Here is a 22,864-nt window from a genome sequence, read left to right on the forward strand (position 1 = left end):
TGTTCGGTTAGTAGCTTATCCGTATCCTGCACGCTGCCAGGGTCAGCTTGTTTGATGGCTCTCATGCTTCCTGCAAATTTAGGGCATAGTCTCTGATGCTGTCCTGTGTCCGCTGCTTACATCCATAGAACCTCATTTTAATTTCAGCGGAGGTACCTGTATCAAAGGTACCTCGCAGCCGGGCCAGAATGTCCTTCACAGTCCTTTTCTCCTCAGCGGGCCACGACTTTACCTCCCGCTGGGCTACGCCAGTTAACTGCCCCGTCAGTATGCTGACCTTCTGTTCCTCTGTCAGGGGGTAAACTTGGAACAAACTGTACAGCCTTTCCTTAAAATCAGTCAGGGCATAGGGCTCCCCTGAGTACTTAGGCAGCCAGGCCGCTCCAGGGATGTAGGGCAGGGAAAATGGCATCACTGCTGCTGCAGCTGCGCTGGTGGTAGTGGGCGCCTCTGTGTCTGACATCTTCCTCCCCCCTAGTTAAGCGCGGCCTACCTTCCGACGATCCTCTTCTGTAGGCCGCGGCTCCGCTGATGCTGCTCCGGACGAGGACCTTGCGTCGCGTCCTGGTGACATCAGCGTCGCTCTCTCTCCCTTCCAGGACCTTGCGCAGCGTCGGTGCGTGGGGCGGAGCTTCGGGTCTTGCGCGGTTTGGACGTCCACGCCCCTTTTCTTCCCACGCGGCGTCCCGAAGATGGCGTCCGATGGCGGGAAAACGGCTGAAGATGGCGGGAACTGACGGAAAATGGCGGGAAAGCGGCTGGAAATGGCCGGAAACGGCTCCGGATGGCGGGAAACCTCTTTTCTGGTGCGTGTACAGTCTTTTTCAGGCACGCAATGCCCGTTTGTGGCGGGTTGGTTGCTATCCTGCCGACTACGCCGCAGCTGACTCGCCTCCTGGGCCGTGGGGCACTCGGATCCGGGCAATAGGGGAACGATGGGGGTAGTAGTGGCAACCCGGTCCGTGGCTCAGGGTGGTCAGACCAGTGGTAGTCCCTTTATAAGTTTTAAGTGATGTCCGACTACGCCACCCGTGGATTGCGGTCAGTGCGGACCACCGCTGCCAAGTAGACCGCTGGGGCTGATGATGTATGCAGCTGGGATAGTGTGACTCCCCACGGGAAGAGTGCGGCCCCAGGGCAGTATAATGGAAGATGGGGGTGATGGTGTAGGGCGTCCCAGTACCGACAGTGCTGGAGGAGCAAGGAGCACACAGACAACAGATTGCAGTCCAGGGTCTTTACTAGAACAGGTGAACTGACCCACAAACAGTCCCGGCTAGGAGGGGACCTGGATGTCTGAGAGCAATTGGGAAATTGGCCCTGGTCAGGGTGAGGGTGTAGGCCTACCGTGCTCTCTGCGCTCCTTCTGGCTATCTCCTCCTGATAGGGTAACAGCCCACGGTCCTGAGCTCACCGTGTATTCTCGCCTGTATGGCCTGCAGCGTGGGTCCCTTTCTACGCCCGGCCTGGTACGGCTTTGCTGGTCCCTTCTGTTGTGGCAGAGCCTCCGGGCTTCTTAGGCCAAGGAACATACAGTCCCCTGCGGACTGGTTATCTGCTGCAGGACGTGGAATCCTCACAGCCTCAGACACCAAAGTCTGGTAAAATGGAGTTCTTTGTCTGCCAAGACAGGCTCACTTCGCCTCTTGTCTCTGGCTTGTGGCTCTTCTACTGCCACACTTCCTCTTAGGGTGCAATACAACTGTCCCTCTCTGCTCTGGGACACTTCTCAATCCTGAGACAGGTCGTCCAGTTCTCCCTAACCCTGCCCCCAGTTCCAGCTTTTATAGGGGCAGCCTGCTCCCCCTACTGGCCTGTGACAGGAGGTATTGCATGCTAATGTTCCCCTGACCAGAGAACCTCCCCCTTGCTCTCAGACACAGCTTTATTATATTTGTGGCATCCAGGCCAGGGTGACACACATGTGTAGAACTTTTTGTATAGCAATTGTTACTCACCCCCACTTGCTACCTGACTATAGTACAGGTGATTCTCTGCTGCACCATATCTTTCTACTGCCAGGCTGCACTGTCTGTATGTACCTGACTTATACTGGTGAGAAACTGTAACTTTGTAAACTTTGTATGCATGTTCTGCTGTAACTCATATACTATTAGGCTGTGTGCCCACGATGCATTTTTTAAGCGTTTCCGCAGCGGCAAAAATGCTGCAGAAACGCTTAAAAAACGCATGGTAGAAGGCCTGCCGTGTTCTCCAATGATAATCTGCATGTGCTGTGCACATGCTGCGGAAATTTCCGCTGAGGATTATCATTGCGGGAAAAAAACGCAGCACTACCAATTATTTTGCGGAAGTGCTGCGTTTTCGCCTCCATTGACTTGCATTAGAACGCATGCATTCCGCATGTCCTTATCTAGTGAAGCGGAATGCATGCGTTCAATGTGCGGATGGTACCCAGGTCTAGAGGAGAGGAGACTCTCCTCCGGACCCGGGTACCATAGAAACTGTGAAAAAAGAATAAAATAAAAAATAAAGATTATACTTACCTTCTGATGGCCCCCGCTGCACTCGTCCTTTCATGCCGGCAGCTAGCGATGGACTGAAGGACCTGCGCTGACATCATAGTCATGTGACGGGTCACGCGACGATGACGTCGGCAGGTCCTTCAGTGTAGCGCTGCCGGCAGCCGGGACAGAGGGAAACAAGACACCGGGGGCCATTGGAAGGTAAGTATAGATTTATTTTTTATTTTTTTACATTCTCTCAGGTCACACTATATAAATCCATGCCGTTTGCATGGATTTATATAGTGTGACCAAGTTGACAAGCACTTTCCAAGTGATGCTAAAATCGCTTGGAAAGCGCTTGTCAACCCGCATGCAGAAATGCATGTGAAGAACGCTTCACTTCCGCATGTCCCTGGCAGGAAAAACGCATGTACAATCCGCATGTACAATCCGCATGCGTTTTTTCTGCCAGGGAGATGCAGAAACGCTCAGGAAAAATCTGGAGCATTTCTGCATCGTGGGCACATGGCCTTAAGGAAAGTAAATGCACTTCTAGTGCTGAACTCACAATGCCCTTGCATTCAATTATGCAATTTACACAACAATGTTTTAAGTGGTATTTATCTGCAGATTACGACTTTGGCTGCAAGTAAATACAGTTTTTTTCTGTATCTGCTAACAGGAAAAAAAGATTTGTTAAAACTTTAATTAATTAAATGAGACATATATTATATTGCTTCTTTAACCAGTTTTTGTCTAAGTTTCAATACTATGACTACTATGTGTTCATTCAATTTTCTTGCATCACTTTCTTTTCATCTCCCCCAATATATCACAAAATAATTGGACTGAACTCAGATATATAGTATGTTTGATAAAACATAAGTGTTTTTTTTATTTATGACAAATACTCATGGACATACGTAACTCATCCAACAATCAGAAATATAGGAATCCGGTATGAAAACCAAGGCGATTTGCAGTATGGCCAATATCCCATCATACAGCAGATGTCACAGAATGTAAGCCGATAGTATAACAGCACAGTCACTGAACCATGCTCAAGGCTAGCACTGGAAACCATCTGGGTTAGTGACACCCCGTACATATGGTCTGGTATTGGCTTGCTCGCTCCATCTTCTCTCTGTATTCTATGCAGGTTAGCAGATTGTAGAGCTGTTGTGTTCGCCTCCAATGATGGCCCATTGCTCTCATTTGTCTGATGACCATAAAAAAAAGAAGGGAAGAAAAATAAACATTGTCAGGTCCATTTGCCTAGACATGTCTATCTATACTGGCCTCAGTAACAATACACATATCAGGCAAGGTGATTTTTCTCCTTATCTTTTGTCAACTCAGGCATTGTGAATATAGGACGGAATCACAGTATATATGACCGGTGGTCGGTTGTATCTACAGATTATTGGATGCTGGGTCCTAAAACAAAGTCAGGAATGAACTCTACTTATCATAGTGACAGTAAACTGAACTGTGCTAGTGCAAACAGAAGTATAACTATAATTACAGAGGCTCTTCTCACATGAGCATATCATGGCTACATGCACGAGTCATGAGTAGAGATGACTGAACACGAACTGCAAAGTTCAAGGTTCGTATCGGACACCTAGTGTCCGGTGCTGAACTCCGAACATGGACTTCTCCCGAAAGTCTGCTTTAAAGTCCAAGAGTTCGGGGAGAAGGGGTGGGGAGGGGAAGAGAGAGAGAGATTTTTCCAGCTCCAAAGTTCGAGTCCCCAATGATTTCTATGGAGTTCGGGTACAGTTCTGGTACCTGAACTAAACTTTGGACTAAAGTTTGGTCAAACCCGACGAACCTGAATTTCAAAGGGTCTGCTCATCCCCAGTCATAAGTTTAAAGCCAATGAAAGGAGCGTATCTTGCCCTCTAAAATTAGGAACTTTTGTTCCATGGAAAGTCTTGATCTTACAGGACAGGATCTGATCTTGTGAAATAAGCCTTATGGTCATAAAGAAGATTTTCTCACACAATAATGAATGACATAATTGTCATTACTACATCTGTGAGGAGCTGCCCACTTACTAAAGACTATGATACTTTTCCAGCAACGGACCACCATTTTTGTCAATATTATTATTGTGTTTTATTAGTGATTACTTGTTATGTTTTATATAGTTCTGCTAACTTGTCAGTATGTACACTAGATTCAGGCTGTGTGCCCACAATGTGTTTTTTAAGCATTTCTGCAGCGGCAAAAACGCTGCAGAAATGCTTAAAAAACGCATGGTAGAAGGCATGTTCCCCAATGATAATCCGCATGCGCTGTGCACATGCTGCGGAAATTTCCGCTGCGGGTTATCATTGCGGAAAAAACGCAGCACCACCAATTATTTTGCGGAAGCGCTGCGTTTTCGCCGCCAATGACTTTCATTGGAACTCTTGGATTCCGCATCACTGGATCTGTACATGCGGAATCCAAGCGTTTCAATGTGCGAATGGTACCCGGGTGTGGAGGACAGGAGACTCTCCTCCGGACCCAGGTACCATAAAACCTGTAAAAAAAAGAATAAATAAAAAATAAATATTATACTTACCTTCTGATGGCCCGCAGTGCGCTCGTCTTCACTTGCCGGCAGCTCGCGGTGGACTGAAGGACCTGCGCTGACGTCATAGTCATGTGATGGCAGGTCCTTCAGTGTAGTGTACCGCGAGCTGCCGGCAAGCCAGGACGGAGCGAAGCAAGACTCCGGGGGCCATCGGAAGGTAAGTATAGATTTATTTTTTTATTTTTTACCATTCTTTAATGTCACACTATATAAATCCATGCCGTTTGCATGGATTTATATAGTGTGACCAAGTTGACAAGCACTTTCCAAGTGATGCTAAAATCGCTTGGAAAGCGCTTGTCAACCCGCATGCGGAAATTCATGTGAAGAACGCTTCACATCCGCATGTCCCTGGCAGGAAAAACGCATGTACAATCCGCATGTACAATTCGCATGTACAATCCGCATGTACAATCCGTATGCGTTTTTTCTGCCAGGGAGATGCAAAAACGCTCAGGAAAAAATCCTGAGCATTTCTGCATCGTGGGCACATAGCCTCACTTGTAAAATGTCCAGCATTCCACTAATCTGTATCTCAGGATATCTGTATCTCAGGAGTATCTAACCATTGTTCCAACAACCAATAATCTCATTATGTGTGTGTAGATTGTAGACACAGTGGAGCCGTCACCACAGGGGGTCTTACATGCAGTCTCAGATGAAGGCTTCTAGAATATTCTTCATTGTTTTTAGCTAACAGTAAATGCTCAAGGGGGAGGGTGATCACTTCTGACCTGGGAGGGGACTGATCCCAGCGAAAGAAAGGACAGACATGTTTTAGTCAGAGTTGGTGGAAGGATGCCGGATGCCGGTTAGGATCTGTGTCTGTGGACCTGGAGCTGTTGGATGGATGACTTACGGAGTGTTGAAGATCTGTTATTCACTAAAGGGGATGAACGTGCTTCAGTTGTGGATATGTCATTTGGATTAAACTTTATTGAAGGACTGCTGCTACTTGATATCTGTGCTTTCATCGTTTTATCTGCCGTCTAGAGGATCATGGACTGTGGCTACAGAATATACTGGCTGGAGATACGAAATCTGTGGGCCAACCAAAAGTTGGGAGACAGTGAGTATGGCCTTATACAAAGCCAGTGGAACTACTGATCCCAGGTTGAGAACTTAAGGACTGAGAGAACTGTATTTTGGCCATTTACTTGGAATTACTGCATTACCATGGAGGTGATTAATAAAATATTGCTGCATTGTTAACCTGCCTAGGTGATTACTTACAACCCACAACCTCAGATCTTTACAACATCTGTGGCTATAGTTCTATAAATGCGATATTAATATTTTAATAAAAGATAAGGGGTTAAGCAAATAGGTTGATTTTGAGTATACATAAAATCTGCCCTTTCAGATTAAAGCTCTAATTGGAAGGTAAAACTGGTCTATAATGAATGTAAGATTCCATAACCATCGGCACTCCAATGTAGCAATGGCGCATAAAGAGGATAAATAGTGCAAAATCATAGAAGTCCCGGCAATCACGAAAAGTGTAACTTTATATCTTTATTACATCACACTGATCCAACTCAATGTTTCAGCCCATCCCGAACTTTCCACAGCAGTCTACTGCCAGTCTGCAGAACGGTGACGTCACATAGAAGAAGAACAATGGCGCTGGACACCAGAGAAGGAGGCAGTAGGTGAGTATATTAATACACTCACACTACATTACATGCATGTACACATACATTTAATTAATAAGTTATTGAGAGTGTTTATTTAAGTCTAAGTGGGTGTTATTAGATAGTTTAACTGGGGGCGTGTAGTTCTGCCTCTTGTATTTCACTGACCAATCATAAGCAGGCAGCAGCATAGAGATTCAGAAGTACCTGTGATGATGTCATCAGGGTCACATGACCTTTGTCCACATGCCCTGCCAGCCAGAGTGTGCTGCCTAAATAAGCACTAAAGATATATTACACTGCATTGAAGTCCTGGAAATATTAACTGGAGTTAGCAGCTCCACAATTCTAATATATCTCCAATGATTATTTAGGCTACACATTCTGACTTGCAGGGCATGTTGGCAAAGATCATGTGAATCTGATTACATCATCACAGGTTGTTGTGCATTTCTATGTTGTTGCCTTCCAGGAAGTGGCTCCGTACAAGAAGGTCCTTGAGATTTTTGGATCACTTAGCAGTTATGCATGATTTGTCCATAATTATTCTTTTCAGGATCTGTCTGTTGGATACCCCAATGCTTATATATAATCTTAGTGAATTCCTTCCATTGACTATTAAAGGGTGTAATAAGTCTCACTTGGACAGGCTATTGTTTCTTAGGATTGTTGTTACAGAGTAATTGATCTCTTGAGACGTTCTTAGCTTTCACATAGCCTCTCCTGATTGCTCTATGGCCATACCCCCTGTCCCTAAATCTTGAGTGCCTGATATTCATAAATAAGCTGCCTGATATTCAAAGGCCTCTTGAGTGGAACAGATCCTCTTGAACCTTAAATACTGACCTATCGGTATCCCTCGAATAGTTGAAGGTAGATGTGATGAATAGGCGTGTAATATACAATTGGTGGCAGTTGGTTTCCTGAAGATGTCCGTCTTAATCAATCCTTCTTTAATTACCTGAAGATCTGTGTCAAGAAAATTAAATTTCAGACCACTTGAATATGTTAATTTAATATTAACGTCATTATTGTTCACGTTTGACATGAATGAATCCAGTTCCTTACCTGTGCCATCCCAGACAAATAGAATATCATCTATATAGCGCATCCAGTTGTGGGCTCCATCAGACCCACAACTGGAGCACATTGTAGGACCTCCCTTTCCCATGCCCCCATAAACAGGTTCTCATATGAGGGGGTGCAAGCCGTCCCCATAGCTGTATCTTGAATCTGAATATACTGTATACTTGATCCTTAAAGGTAAAACAATTATGTGTTAGAATATATTCAAGTAATATCATAATAACCTCTATAAGCTGGGGATGTAGTGTCCTGAATATATGATGGTAAAGTTAGTACAATCGGCTTTAACAAGTGATCAGTCATCTGACAAATCATCTCACACAGGCTCCCGTTCCCAGATATTATTGGGCGTCCCGGGGGGTCCGTCAGGTTTTTGTTGAAGTTTCGGGATTAAATAGAAGGTTGGTGAGCGAGGTTTCATATTAACCATTCTATCCAGAAATTTCTTTGGAATGATGTTGCTCTCAAAAGCTTTTCGTAAAATATCAATAAGTTCCTGTTGAAATTTAGCAACTGGGTTGTGTAACGGGTCTGGGAGGCGGAACCTCTGGGCTACTATACAAGGGAGCGGTCCTTGTAAGGGAGCGGGTGGCGACCAGGCAGGCAGTCACAGCAGGTGACCGGGACAGTCTCTGGGTGTACGGGCAGGAGGTCACGGCAAGTGACCGGGGCAGTCTCTGGAAGAACGGGCTGGAGGTCACGGCAAGTGACCGGGGCAGTCTCTAGGTAAGGGGTAGGTACGACCTGTGATGGCTGAACCTCCAGGTAGGCTAGCAAGGCAGATGGAGGATGTGTGCTCCCAGGTGAGCAAGCGAGAGTCTCTGGAATAGCAGGTGGTCACAGCACGTGACGGCGGAGCCTCCAGGTAGGCAAGCAGGCAGGTAGCGGAGAAGCGCTCCCAGGTGAGCGGGCAAGAGTCTGGAATAGCTGGTGGTCACAGCACGTGACAGCGGAGCCTCCGGGCAGGCAAGCAGGCAGGTAGCGGAGAAGCGCTCCCAGGTGAGCGGGCAAGCTGGTCCATAGACAGACTGACCGGAGTTGTAAGGCAGACCGTCGGACCTCAGGCAAGCAGGCAGGTAGCTGATGTGCGCTCCCAGGTGAGCGGGCAAGTTGGTCCTTAGACAGACTGACCGGAGTTGTAAGGCAGACCGTCGGACCTCAGGCAGGCAGGCAGGTAACAGGAAATCAGGCAGGATTAGGACAGCAAGCTGGCAGGAATCTGGCAGGTAACTGGCAGGTAACTGGCAACGGGACCTGAGGGCTGAAGCAGAGTAGAACGGTGCAACAACATTGCTCGGGCACCTCCATTTTGGAGGAGGTGCCTTATATATGGTAAAGTCCTCCGGCCATTGGCCGGGGACTCCTTAGGACGGCGCGCGCGGCCCCTTTAAGAGGGAGGGAGGGCGCGCGCGCGCGCCCTAAGCACAGTGGCCGGGAAGGAGCGCGCGCTGCCAGCAGAGCGGGAGAGGGACGCCGGGCACGGAGCAGAGCGGTGAGGGGAACAGCGTCCCTGCCTAGCAGAGGGCAGGGACGCCGGCACTACAGTACCCCCCCCTTTAGGCCCCCCCTTTTTTAGGCCAGATAGAAATTTAGCTAGGATGAGAGGGGCATGGATGTTCTCCCGGGGCTCCCACGTTCTCTCCTCAGGACCAAACCCCTTCCAATCTACCAGAAAAAAGGTCTTTCCTCTTACCCTTTTGGTGGCAAGAATGTTCTCTACCTCAAACTCGTCCTCAGCAGAAACCGGAGCAGGAGGCGTACCTGTAGACTTGGAAAAAGAGTTAAGCACCACGGGTTTGAGGAGAGATACATGGAAGGAGTTAGGGATCCGTAAGTTGGCCGGGAGTTTCAATTTATAGGCCACCGGGTTGATCTGACTGATGACCTCCAGAGGACCGATGAACCGAGGCCCTAACTTGTAAGAAGGTATCTTGAGTCGAACATATTTAGATGAGAGCCAGACTTTATCTCCTGGACGAAATTGTGGAGGATCCAGGCGTTTTTTGTCAGCGTGTCTTTTCATACGCTCGGATGACAGAAGGAGTGCGGACCGGGTACTCTCCCATATGGAGGAAAATTTGCTAACGAGAGATTCCGCAGCCGGGTTGTCCACAGAGGTGGAGACAGGAAAAGGAATCCGAGGATGCTGACCAAAGACTACAAAAAACGGGGATTTGGAGGAGGATTCGCTCTCGTGATTATTATAAGAGAACTCGGCCCATGGTAGGAGATCCACCCAGTCAGAATGGTGGGCATTAACGAAGTGCCGGAGGTAACTGGTCAGGTTCTGATTGATCCGCTCCACTTGACCATTGGACTGTGGGTGGTAAGCGGAAGAGAAGTCCAGGGTGACGTCTAGTAGTTTACAAGTGGCTCTCCAGAAACGTGAGGTGAACTGTACCCCACGATCCGACACGATGTGGAGGGGCAGGCCATGAAGACGGAAGATGTGGCGGATAAAGTCTTTAGCCAGCTCGGGTGCAGACGGAAGGCCTGGCAGGGGAATAAAGTGAGCCATCTTGGAAAAGCGGTCATCGACCACCCAAATGACCGTACAACCGGCAGAGACGGGGAGATCAGTTATAAAGTCCATTGCTATATGCTGCCAGGGGGCAGCAGGTACAGGAAGCGGAAGGAGGCGTCCGGCTGGCAGATGTCTCGGGACTTTGTTGCGGGCGCAGGACACACAGGCAGAAACAAAGTCTATTATGTCCTTGTGCAGGGTAGGCCACCAATAGTGCCGGGCAATAAGCTGGAGGGTCTTTTTCTGACCGGCGTGGCCAGCTAGTTTAGACGAATGGCCCCAGTGTAGGATCTTCTCCCGATCAGGTACTGAAACAAACGTCTTACCGGGAGGGAGACGATTTAGACTCACGGGAGCCACCTGCATTACTCTGGCGGGATCGATGATATGTTTAGGTTCTTCCTCGAGATCGGACACCAGAAAGGATCGGGACAAGGCGTCTGCTTTGACGTTTTTGTCAGCCGGGCGAAAATGAAGAACAAAATCAAAGCGAGCAAAAAACAAGGACCACCGGGCTTGGCGCGGGTTAAGTCTCTGGGCATGCTGGAGGTAAGCCAAGTTCTTGTGGTCAGCGTAAATTATTACCGGATGAAGAGCCCCCTCGAGTAGGTAACGCCACTCCTCCAACGCCAGCTTGATGGCCAATAACTCTCGGTCTCCTATGGAATAGTTGCGCTCAGAAGAGGAGAAGAGTTTGGAGAAGAAGCCACAAGTTACCATTCTCCCGGAAGATGATTTTTGAGTAAGTACCGCTCCGGCTCCAGAGGAGGAGGCGTCAACTTCCAGGAAGAACTGCTTGTTGCCGTCCGGGCGATGCAGCACCGGGGCGGAAGAGAAGGCCTGTTTTAGGGAAAGAAAGGCCTCCTCTGCTTCGGGCGGCCACTCTTTGGGATTAGTACCCTTACGGGTGAGCGCAGAAATTGGGGCAGTCCGGGAAGAGAAGTGCGGGATGAAGAGGCAGTAATAGTTGGCGAAGCCCAGGAACCGTTGAATAGCCTTCAACCCCTCTGGTCGGGGCCATTTCTCGATGGCAGACAGTTTCTCAGGATCCATTTGTAGGCCGGTCTGAGAGATAATGTAGCCCAGAAACGGAAGCGAGGTCTGCTCAAAGAGGCACTTCTCATATTTAGCGTAGAGATGGTTCTGCCTGAGCCTGAGCAGGACCTGACGAACATCCCTCCGGTGAGTCTGGAGATCCGGAGAGAAGACCAAGATGTCGTCCAGGTACACCACTACGCAGGAGTAGAGAAGGTCCCGGAAGATGTCATTGACCAACTCTTGAAAGACGGCAGGAGCGTTACAGAGGCCAAAGGGCATTACCAGATATTCATAGTGGCCGTCCCGGGTGTTGAATGCCGTCTTCCATTCATCCCCCTGACGGATACGAACCAGGTTGTACGCCCCACGGAGGTCCAGTTTGGTGAAGATTCTAGCCCCCCTCAGACGATCAAATAACTCCGGAATGAGCGGAAGGGGGTACTTATTCTTCACCGTGATCTGGTTAAGGCCTCTATAGTCTATACAGGGACGGAGAGAGCCGTCCTTCTTTTTGACGAAAAAGAAGCCTGCTCCCGCCGGGGAGGTACATTTCCGGATGAATCCCCTGGCCAGATTCTCCTCAATATATTCGGACATCGACCGGGTCTCAGCAGCGGATAATGGATAAATACGCCCACGGGGAGGAGAAGTACCAGGTAACAGGTCGATAGGGCAGTCGTATGGTCTATGAGGGGGTAGTGTCTCTGCCTCCTTTTTATTAAAGACATCAGCATAAGACCAATAAGGAATTGGAAGTCCAGGTAGATTAGCTGGGGTAGGAGAAGGACGGACGGGATGAACGGGAACCAGACAGGTCTTATGGCAGCCCTGTCCCCAGCGAAGGACTTCTCCGGTCTGCCAGTCAAGAACGGGTGCATGTTTCTGGAGCCAAGGTAGGCCTAGCAAGAGGGCGTGAGAGAGTTCAGGCAGAACATGGAAGGAGATACTTTCAGAATGCAGCATTCCCACCTGCAGAGTAATGGATTCGGTGATGAGTTGGATGGGGCGTGGTAAGAGCCCCCCATCCACGGCAGCAACAGACAAGGGTACAGCCAGAGGTTTGGTGGGGATGCGGTATTTCTCTACCAGGGACTGTGAAATAAGATTCCCGGCTGCTCCAGAGTCCAGTTGGGCTAGTTCGAAATAACGGTTCTCCCCGTAGACGATTGAAACTGACAACAGCAGGGATGGAGAGGATTTATTCTTGTCTAGGTGGACCTCTCTGAGCGAACCTAGACACAGGCGTTTCCCGACCTCTCCGGGCAGGCACGGATCCGGTGCTCCTTACTGCCACAGTAGAAGCAGGTCCCCTCGGCACGGCGTAAGTCCTGACGGGTCTTGACCATCTTGGTCTGGTCGACCTGCATAGGCTCAGGAGGGTGTACCTGGTTAGAGACAGAAGGAGTGACGGGTTTCTGAAAAGTAGGAGCTAGACGTGGTAACCTCCTCTCACGGGTGACCTCTCTGGCACGCTCCTGGAACCGTAGGTCAATCCGGGTGGCAAGAGTTATTAAGTCATCGAGAGTGGTAGGAATGTCCCGACCGGCAAGTTCATCTTTAATACGGCCGGACAGACCCTCCTAGAAGACGGAAACCAGAGCGTCGTTATCCCAGGCCAGCTCCGAGGCAAGGGTACGGAACCGTATGGCATATTGGCCCACGGTGAGACTTTCCTGACTGAGGCGTAGCAACGATGATGCGGATGAGGTCTTCCGTCCGGGTTCGTCGAAGACTTTCCGGAAAGCCGTGAGAAAAGCAGGCAAGTTGGACACCAGGGGGTCTCCTCTCTCCCATAGAGGATTTAGCCAGGCCAGGGCCTCCCCGGTGAGATGGGACATGATGAATGCAATTTTGGCTCGGTCGGAGTTAAACTGGTGGGACAATAGTTCAAAGTGCAGGGTGCACTGATTTATGAAGCCCCGAGCCTGGGCTGAGTCGCCTCCGAAGCGAGGAGGTGCAGAAAGCCGAGGTCCGGGGTAGGATATCATGGTGTTAGTGGACAGCGGAGCTGCCGGATTGCGAGACATGGCACTGGCGGAGGTTGTTGGTGGAACAGTCAGAGTGTCCAGGCGAGTATTGACATTCCGCAGGTGACCCAGGATGGACTCCTGTTGGGACCTTTGACGGGACAGTTCATGACACAGGTCCGAGAGCGAGGGAGCTTGGGTGCCACCGGGTTCCATGGCCCGAGCAAACTGTAACGGGTCTGGGAGGCGGAACCTCTGGGCTACTATACAAGGGAGCGGTCCTTGTAAGGGAGCGGGTGGCGACCAGGCAGGCAGTCACAGCAGGTGACCGGGACAGTCTCTGGGTGTACGGGCAGGAGGTCACGGCAAGTGACCGGGGCAGTCTCTGGAAGAACGGGCTGGAGGTCACGGCAAGTGACCGGGGCAGTCTCTAGGTAAGGGGTAGGTACGACCTGTGATGGCTGAACCTCCAGGTAGGCTAGCAAGGCAGATGGAGGATGTGTGCTCCCAGGTGAGCAAGCGAGAGTCTCTGGAATAGCAGGTGGTCACAGCACGTGACGGCGGAGCCTCCAGGTAGGCAAGCAGGCAGGTAGCGGAGAAGCGCTCCCAGGTGAGCGGGCAAGAGTCTGGAATAGCTGGTGGTCACAGCATGTGACAGCGGAGCCTCCGGGCAGGCAAGCAGGCAGGTAGCGGAGAAGCGCTCCCAGGTGAGCGGGCAAGCTGGTCCATAGACAGACTGACCGGAGTTGTAAGGCAGACCGTCGGACCTCAGGCAAGCAGGCAGGTAGCTGATGTGCGCTCCCAGGTGAGCGGGCAAGTTGGTCCTTAGACAGACTGACCGGAGTTGTAAGGCAGACCGTCGGACCTCAGGCAGGCAGGCAGGTAACAGGAAATCAGGCAGGATTAGGACAGCAAGCTGGCAGGAATCTGGCAGGTAACTGGCAACGGGACCTGAGGGCTGAAGCAGAGTAGAACGGTGCAACAACATTGCTCGGGCACCTCCATTTTGGAGGAGGTGCCTTATATATGGTAAAGTCCTCCGGCCATTGGCCGGGGACTCCTTAGGACGGCGCGCGCGGCCCCTTTAAGAGGGAGGGCGCGCGCGCGCGCCCTAAGCACAGTGGCCGGGAAGGAGCGCGCGCTGCCAGCAGAGCGGGAGAGGGACGCCGGGCACGGAGCAGAGCGGTGAGGGGAACAGCGTCCCTGCCTAGCAGAGGGCAGGGACGCCGGCACTACAGGTTGTATGACAGTTTACCATAACAGTTCTTATCTAGAAGTAATTTCTACGCTTGTTTTTCATACAACTCACATGGCCATATGACAAGGTTACCACCCTTGTCGGCCATCTTGAAAACAACATCATTCCATGACTGCATTTCTTTTATGGCTCGTTCCTCGCTTTTTTAAGTCTAGGTGATCTTATGGACCCCATTTTTTCTACACCCGTGGAAACACGTTTGAAAAACATATTGACTGTGGGGCAGGAGGCTAAGCTGGGAAATTTTTTTGATTTATTACATAAATATGTTGGAAACGTGCTTACCATATTAGAATCATCATATAGAATCATCATACACGGGGCCATATTCCTCAGCTAAGGACTCTAAACTGGCCAGTGCTGCTTTCTCTTCCTCAGTATCAAGTCTAATCCCCATGTTGCTCTTCTCATGAAATCTTTTTAATACAAGTGTATGTCCTTTACGGTCGTGAAGGTATCTATGGGTTGAGTAGGGGAAAAAGTTAAACCCTTCTCTAAAATGGTAATCTGTAATTCAGTGAGATCATGGGTTGAAAGTTTGATTACCTTTGGTTGGTCCTGACGTCTCTTCCCACTGCTCCCTTTTGTTGGACCATAATATTTCCTTTTTCCACTGTATCTAGTTCTAATTGCGTTTTGATTCACCAGCATACGCTCAGCATGGGCAGATGAGTCGCTGGACACTGATGATGACGAAGAAATAGATGGGCTTTTGGTTATTACATTATCCCTGTCATTGCTTTTATATTGCCACTTAAACACTCTTTTCTGCTCGCAGTCACTGACATCTCGTATATATTTTTTCTTTTTATTGGCACTAATGTCCTGTTCCCATTTCTGCATTTCTGACTCCAGGTTTTTCTAGAATTTTTCTAAATGCTCAGTCTTGATCTCCTGAGTCAGTTGGGTTTGTAGCGAGGTAATTTCCTTATCAAGTCCGTCCAATAATTGTGTATTTCTGGCATTTATGATGTCAATAAAAGTAAGCGAACACATGGAGGCTGTCATCTCCCATTTGTTAATCAGATCAGGTGAAAGGTCCTCTTTAAATTCAACTTTCCTTTGAAATTTCTGGAAATTGTCTTTACTCTCATCTCACTTCCATTTGTAGTCTTAAAGAATTATATCATTGGTCAAAGAGACAACACAATAAATTTTTCAGTATTTGGCAACCCTGGCTTAACTCCTAGATGTGGAGCTAAAGCATTGAAGCTAGATTATAACAACTTCTCTATCATATGTGACTTAAACCTGAGTTTGAAGGACCTAGGTAATAAAACTGGTATTGAATATTACAACTTGATTGTGATGTAATCCCCCTATCTCCCTTCCTATACACCTACCCCGCTTTCATCGCTGTATAAGAGGTTCCTTTGTATCAGCCATCAACTTGAAGGGAATTGTCAGGTCAAGATAACCATTTCTTTGCTGAAGCATAAAAACTGTAGACAAAACAAAAATTATGCAATAAATTAGCAGAAAATAAAGGTACATAGGTGTGACCTATGAAGAATGAATGATCAGAGGAAAGGAGCAAAACTAAGAGTCTCATTGAGACCATGAGGTTGCATAGTTTGGGAGCCAGAACCATTTGCTCACTCACTATGTGCGGAGGCTATTAATGTTGCCCCCTCTAATACCTGGATGAATCCAGTGAATGTCTCTCACATATAGAATAGATGGATTACATTGATGGTACTGTTTAAAATGTCTGAGAATGGTTCAAATATAGAGACAAGCGAACACGAACTGGAAAGTTCAAGGTTTGTACCGGACACTTAGTGTCCGGCTCTAAACTGCGAACATGGACTTCTTCGAGAAAGAGAGAGAATTTTCCAGCTACAAAGTTCGGGTCCACATTGATTTCCATGAAGTTCTAGTTCATGTAAAGTTATGGTACCCGAACCGAACTTTGGACTAAAGTTCAGTCGGGTACCAGAACCAGAACTTCAACGGGTCTGCTCATCTTTATGCATAAATGAGCCAGCTACTTTTCAAACTTTGCTGCTAGGATATCCCTGACGTGTTCCGTCACTCTCACTTTTAATTCTTGAGTATTGAGTCCCACATATATTTTGGAGCATGTACAGGTTGCACAGTAAATGCTTGGGTGGTGCAGGTGATAGATTGAGTAACATGATAGCTTTTATTGCAGTGGAATCAGTCAAATCAGTGGCCTCCTCGATATTCAAGCAGGACACAAATCTTCCGCAGGGAATGCAGACCTATTGAGGACCAGAGTGTTGTTTTTTTGTCTTATAATGGCTTCTAACAAATAGATCTCTTAAGTTCCGTGTTCATCATGCTGTGATAGTTGGTTAAGGAGATAAATACATCTCCAGAAAAGGATCTGGAGGACAATAGTCCAAATATGCTTAATACAATTTTTCATCAGTCTCCAATGTGAATAGTACTGAGTCGTTACTTCTGGTCACTTCTTGGAGGAGTGTACTAGTTCATACAGACTAGTAGATCTGGCTCTAATTATGCCTATTTAATAGATCTTCAAATGTACCTATGGCAAAAAACATTTATTTATATTTGCAGCTTAACCTTCAAAATCTACATCGATGGAGCATATTCTTCTTATTCAAAGAAATTGACCAATCGGAATGGCTATGATCACTTGATGGGAATTTGACGAAGAAGAGTAAAGGACTGAAATAACAGGTGTTTCTTTACAAAATATATTCGTCTGTAACATACCCTTGCAGTCACGTGTACTAAGCACATCAAGGAAATCAATCTGATGGAAGTCAAATTTATAAATCTAACATATAATTAAATTATTCTGATACAGAGGATGAAAAAAAGACCTTCTGTGGCTGTCTGCCAGATCAGAAACACATACCATATTTGTCGGACTATAAGACGCACCGGACCATAAGACACACCTAGGTTTAAAAGGAGGAAAATAGAAAAAAAAATTTAAGCAAAAAATGTGGTCATGATGCCCTGTTATGGGGAGGGGATCTGCTGCTGACACTGGTATTGGGGTAATGTCCACCAATTCTGTTAATATCATCCATCCTGGTATGTATGGCCCCTCCTTCCTGGTATAAGTGGCCCCCCATCCCATCCTGGTATGCATGGCACCCCTTTATTCCCCATCCTGGTATGCATGGCACCCCTTTATCCCCCATCCTGGTATGCATGTCACCTCTTGAGCCCCCATCCTGATATGCATTGCACCCCTTGAGCCCTCATCCTGGTATGCATGGCACCCTCTGAGCCCCCATCCTGGTATGCATGACACCCCTTGATCCCCCATCCTGGTATGCATGGCACCCCTTGAGCCACCATCCTGGTATGCATGGCACCCCTTGAGCCCCCATCCTGGTATGCATGGCACCCCTTGATACCTCATCTGTCAGTAGGATCGTCCCTCCTAAACCGTCTATATGGGCATGTAGGTCACTGGAAGTTGAATAAAATGATACCTTGATATCTGCGATCCGATGTCTTATTCCAGAGAAATCCACGTTTTTCTTGCCTCTCTGAAGTGGCCATGGAGCACTGGAAATGGTTTTGCTGATGGCTACTGTGACTACCAAGGTTGAAGGTAGAGGGGCTGGTGTCTGTTTTCAGTGCCCCATGGCCATATTGAAGCGGCATCGCTAATCAGACAAGACCAGGAGCTCAGAAAATTGTTCTTACTATAACCCTCGTGTAGGGGATCCCTAAGTTAATAACCCCCCCAATATGTACATCCATAATTTATATTCATTAGCTACTAAATCATATGCATCATATAATATCTGTGTATGTCACTATCTCTCTACTTACAGTCTGGTATTCTCTGCGCTGTGGTCTTCTTCTCTCATCTCAAACTCTATTCCATCCATTTCTGATTCTTCCTCCTCTTCCTCACCACTGACACATAACATAGACTATATGTAGTAACGCACTCATAAATGACCACTGTTGTAATTGCTCTTTTTTATAAGGAGTGTTAGAGTGGGTTCATACAATGCAATCATGGTACATTTTTTTTGACAAATACACCGTTCATGAATAGGTGTAAGATTTTTTTGACAAATTCCGAATGTTACAGGACGGCGCACAGTACTGCACAACTCCAGCAGGTGGCACTTTTAAGAGAAAGAGGACTGTGTATTGTGTAGTAAGTAGTGATACAGGTCAACGCAATGATGACATCACACCAGTCTGTGTCTGCATGTAGTAGGAGTAAGGATGTAAGACAGAGGTCCCCTTTCTGACTTTCAGAGCCACATCCAGCTCCTGCCCCACTCACAGCAGTGACACCCAGAGCCCACTATTACAGGTATAATGACAGCCAAAGCTTTTCCACTGAAATCACATCAAGGCAGTATGCCAAGCTCCAGGGTTTCCTCTCTTACCCCCATTCAGATCTGCTCTTCTGTGCAGGGCTACACACAAGAGTCACCATAATAATAATAATCTTTTTATGTATATAGCGCCAACATATTCCACAGCGCTTTACAATTCAGAAAAGTCATACATTATCGGCACTGTCCCCAACGGGGCTCACAGTCTACATTCCCTATCAGTATGTCTTTGGAGTGTGGGAGGAAACCGGAGAACCCGGAGGAAACCCACGCAAACACGGGGAGAACATACAAACTCCTTGCAGATGTTGTCCTTGGTGGGATTTGAACCCAGGACCCCAGCGCTGCACCATCTAGAGATCTACTCTTAATAGCTGTTTGATACACATGGAGCTAATGCACCAAGCTGTCAGACAGTCACGAGCCACACATCACGGGCCTGCGAGCCACATGTATCAGTAGAATTAACCCTTCTAAGCCGTCTATATGGGTATGTAGGTCATAGGAAGTTGACTAAAATGATACCTTGATATCTGCAATCCGATGTCTATGGGAAGAGGCAGATGGCCGTATAACTCAGACGAGGATCGCAACGCAATGCTCAGACTATCCAGAGGCTCTCCCAACCTGAGTGTAACAACAGTATAGAAATACATGATTTCAATCTCGGGTGGGAAAGCCGTCAGCCAGTCCAAGCATTGTGTTGCGATCCTCGTCCGAGTTATCGGCCGTCTGACTCTTCCTTTATTCCAGAGAAAACTTTCTTTGACCTGTATGCCCATACAGACAGCTTACGAAGGTTGATGCTACTGACAGATTCCCTGTAATACTCTTCTGTGCCATATGGGTGCTATATGAGCAATAAACTGGGAATTATCTTCACCAAGAGGGCGCTAAAGGGCCAAACGAGGCATGTAGGAGGCAATGATTTCAGAAAAACTTAGTGCCCCATGGGAACACAACGATGCCATCACGCCGGTCTGTATTTGGTGACTGGAGTCAGGGCGTAAGAGCACAGCAGCCTTCTCGTTCTTCAGCACCGGGCAGAGAGGCTGCACAATTCCAAATCTCTTGTCATTAATTTTAGCTTTAGGTGACTAGATGAGAGCAACTGGGCCTTGACTAGAAATGCCTGGCATAAATAAAGGGGCAATAAATGGCAAACTGACACAAAATTCAGCGCCTCCTTTAGTGCCCACTTGGCATTCAGTCTCCCTTTTTGGTGCTTTTCTGTAGGGTGCTATGTGAGCAATAAATTGGAAATGGGAATCCGGAAGGACACTAAAGGGGTAAGTGGCACTGAGGAGGTGCTGATTTATGTGACGATTTGCCCTTTATTGCTTCTTTTCTGACCCTTTGTCCATTATCCCTTTTACAAGTGACATTCACTGACCCAGTTAGAGGGGCAGGACTTTTAACAGTGTCAACTATAGTAACTGCTACAGGGTCAAAGAAGCCGGGTATGGAGAAGAAGCTGAAAGGGACCACGCTCATCGGTATCTCACGTCATCTGCCAGTTAGGTTTCATTGCAGCAGTTGGAAGACCTCGATTTCCCTGCACCACCTACCAGCGCCTCAACCTCCTATTAGTCACAGTAGCCATCATTTCAACTGTTCTCAATGCACCATGGCCACATTTTGGCAGCACTGCTCAGGCAAGACCAGGGGGTCAGAACATTGTGTTTACTACAACATTGGTGTACGGGCCCCCTAAATAATTAGCCCCCAATCAGCCTTTGATACTCAGGTATATGTACAGCCATGTTTTATATCCTTCTCAGTCTCTACTCAGTTATAACAAGTCATTCCCCATTTACTATTAAAACATCTACAATCGTCTACAATCCATGAAAACTGTATATGTCACTGTCTCTCTACTTACAGTCTGGTGTTCGCTTTTCCACCATTTTCCTTTCCTTTTCATCCCTGGAACACTGCATCTTGTTGTAAATAATTTATTGCTTCTTCTGTGACCTTCCGTTCCTTATCCCCATTCTCACAAATTGACATTCATTATCCTTTTAACAGAACTACAGCCGTGTCAGCCATAGGGACTGCAATAAAGAAATCAAGTTGGTTTGAGAGGATGAGCAGTGAGAGAGAGAAATGTGCAGGAAGAGAGCTGCACAAATCTCCCTCTCCTGCCTGACAATGATCGGTGCAGGAGAGGAATTTGGAGGTTACCTGTAAAGGTCCTATTTAGTTCTAGACCCCTCCCTGATGTCACTTACCTGTAAGGAATTTTATAGAATGGAGGAATAGAAATGGAGAACAACTTTATAGACGGTAGGGAAATGCTCTTGAATAAAGGATCTGACCTCAATGGTCTTTTGTTTTTGGCTCCTTCATCAGTTATCATTATCTATATGCAGCCATGTTTTATACCAAGTGACTGAAAGTGCCATAATTCTAAGTATACAATGTTCTATATTGTATGTATAAATCACCCATTATATATTTAGTCTCACACTCTCCACTTATCTACTCACACTACAATTCTCACTCTTCACAGTTGTTTCCTCTTCTTCCTTGCTCTTATTTTCCTCACTATCAGACACATAAAATAAGTCATATAAATCATATATAATCTACTTTGACATCCGTAGGACACAGGATTATATGAAGACTGGGGTAGTATAGTTAACCTCTTATTAAGGGCGCACTTTCTCTGTGTGGAATGGGTTCAAGAGTTGAGTTTGCTTCCTGCAGCGCTGGTGATGGCTCTGTTACATAGCTGCCACCAACAGTAACTGATGCAATTGGAACTAGCCATGATCGCATTAGTTTAACCCTTTAAATGCTGCTGTGAAGTATGACAGCAGTATTAAAAGGGGCTTTAATACAGCGGCTGTCACTTTGTATGGCCATCTGCCCCCCATGCAAGAGGATCGTAGGGTGCCAATTGGTTGCCATTGTAGCTAGGGATCTACTAGAGGCCTCCATGTCTGCCATGTGTTATCTCCTACAAAGCCCAGCCTGAACTTTCTTTACCCATAACAAGTCATTCATTAAACATCAACAATCATATACAGCCAATAATATATCTATGTATCTCACTGTCGCTCTACTTACAGTCCAATGTTATCCTCTTTGCTGTTTTGCTTTTTTATCACTATCACCTTATTAATGATGTCATCTTCTCCTTCCTCTTCCTCTATACTGAACACATAACATAACCCTTTATAAGTGAGGGTTAAAGGGGGTCCATGCATTGCAATCATGGTGCATTTTTACAATGGTTTCCAAAATCATTGCAAAACTGCAGTGTTTTTACTATGATTTTGGAAAAACCTGGTAAGAAATATACTGTGATCGAAGCAATTAACCCATCCTAGTGAAGATAACTACACCATTCATGAACAGAGGAGATTTTACTGCTGAATTTAGAATTTTACAGTAGACAGTTGGGCACAGCCCCAATAGGTGGTGCTACTAAGCCTAAGAGCACTGCGGATTGTACCATAAATAGTAGTACAGATCAGCACAATTATGACATCACTCTGGTCAGTATCCACAGTCAGGAGTTAGGACGTAAAATGGAAAACTACAGCAGCCTTCTCCTTCTGTGACATTGGGGCAAAGGGGCTGCACGAGTACAAAACCTAAGTCTGATACTGAGTCACTTCTCACGGACAAGCCGTGAGTCAGGGTAGCCAAGGAGTCCGTGGTCTAGAGCCAGGGGGGTACGTCATAAACAGAGGGAAGAGACGAAGGCATAGTCAGGTAATGGTCCAAGTTCAGTATACCAGGAAGATAGTGGATCAAAGCAAAAGGGGTAATACAAACGGGTAGTCAATAGGAAAGTCCAGGGTCCGTCAACAAAATATCAGAAAGTCAGAATGCTGAGAACAAGGCATAGAGGAACAAGCCACACAGAGCTGAAAGCAACAAATGGCAGCTATCTGGGCCAGACAGTTTGGTTAAATAGCTAAGTAATCACTGGAACAGCTGAAGGCACCTCAGCACTTCCTAGACTCAGATTCGATAGCCGAGCT

The 22,864-nt window shown here is 47.3% G+C and overlaps 2 long non-coding RNA genes across 2 annotated transcripts; both read right to left on the reverse strand.

Annotated features, from left to right (window-relative positions):
* Positions 1-3,566: 3,566 nt before the first annotated feature.
* LOC141252944 (uncharacterized) lies at positions 3,567-7,877 on the reverse strand. Its single transcript, XR_012314162.1, has 3 exons — positions 7,755-7,877; positions 7,533-7,655; positions 3,567-3,687 (listed from the first exon to the last, which is right to left on the reverse strand). It is a non-coding gene; the product is annotated as an uncharacterized lncRNA (long non-coding RNA).
* A 6,934-nt stretch (positions 7,878-14,811) lies between these two features.
* On the reverse strand, positions 14,812-16,003 carry LOC141252945 (uncharacterized). The gene is made up of 3 exons (XR_012314163.1): positions 15,903-16,003; positions 15,106-15,242; positions 14,812-15,017 (listed from the first exon to the last, which is right to left on the reverse strand). It is a non-coding gene; the product is annotated as an uncharacterized lncRNA (long non-coding RNA).
* Positions 16,004-22,864: the final 6,861 nt, after the last annotated feature.

This window comes from Phyllobates terribilis, unplaced genomic scaffold (genome assembly GCF_046119375.1).
Source record: "Phyllobates terribilis strain yellow unplaced genomic scaffold, ASM4611937v1 Scaffold_2__4_contigs__length_985480577, whole genome shotgun sequence".
Taxonomy (NCBI): domain Eukaryota; kingdom Metazoa; phylum Chordata; class Amphibia; order Anura; family Dendrobatidae; genus Phyllobates; species Phyllobates terribilis.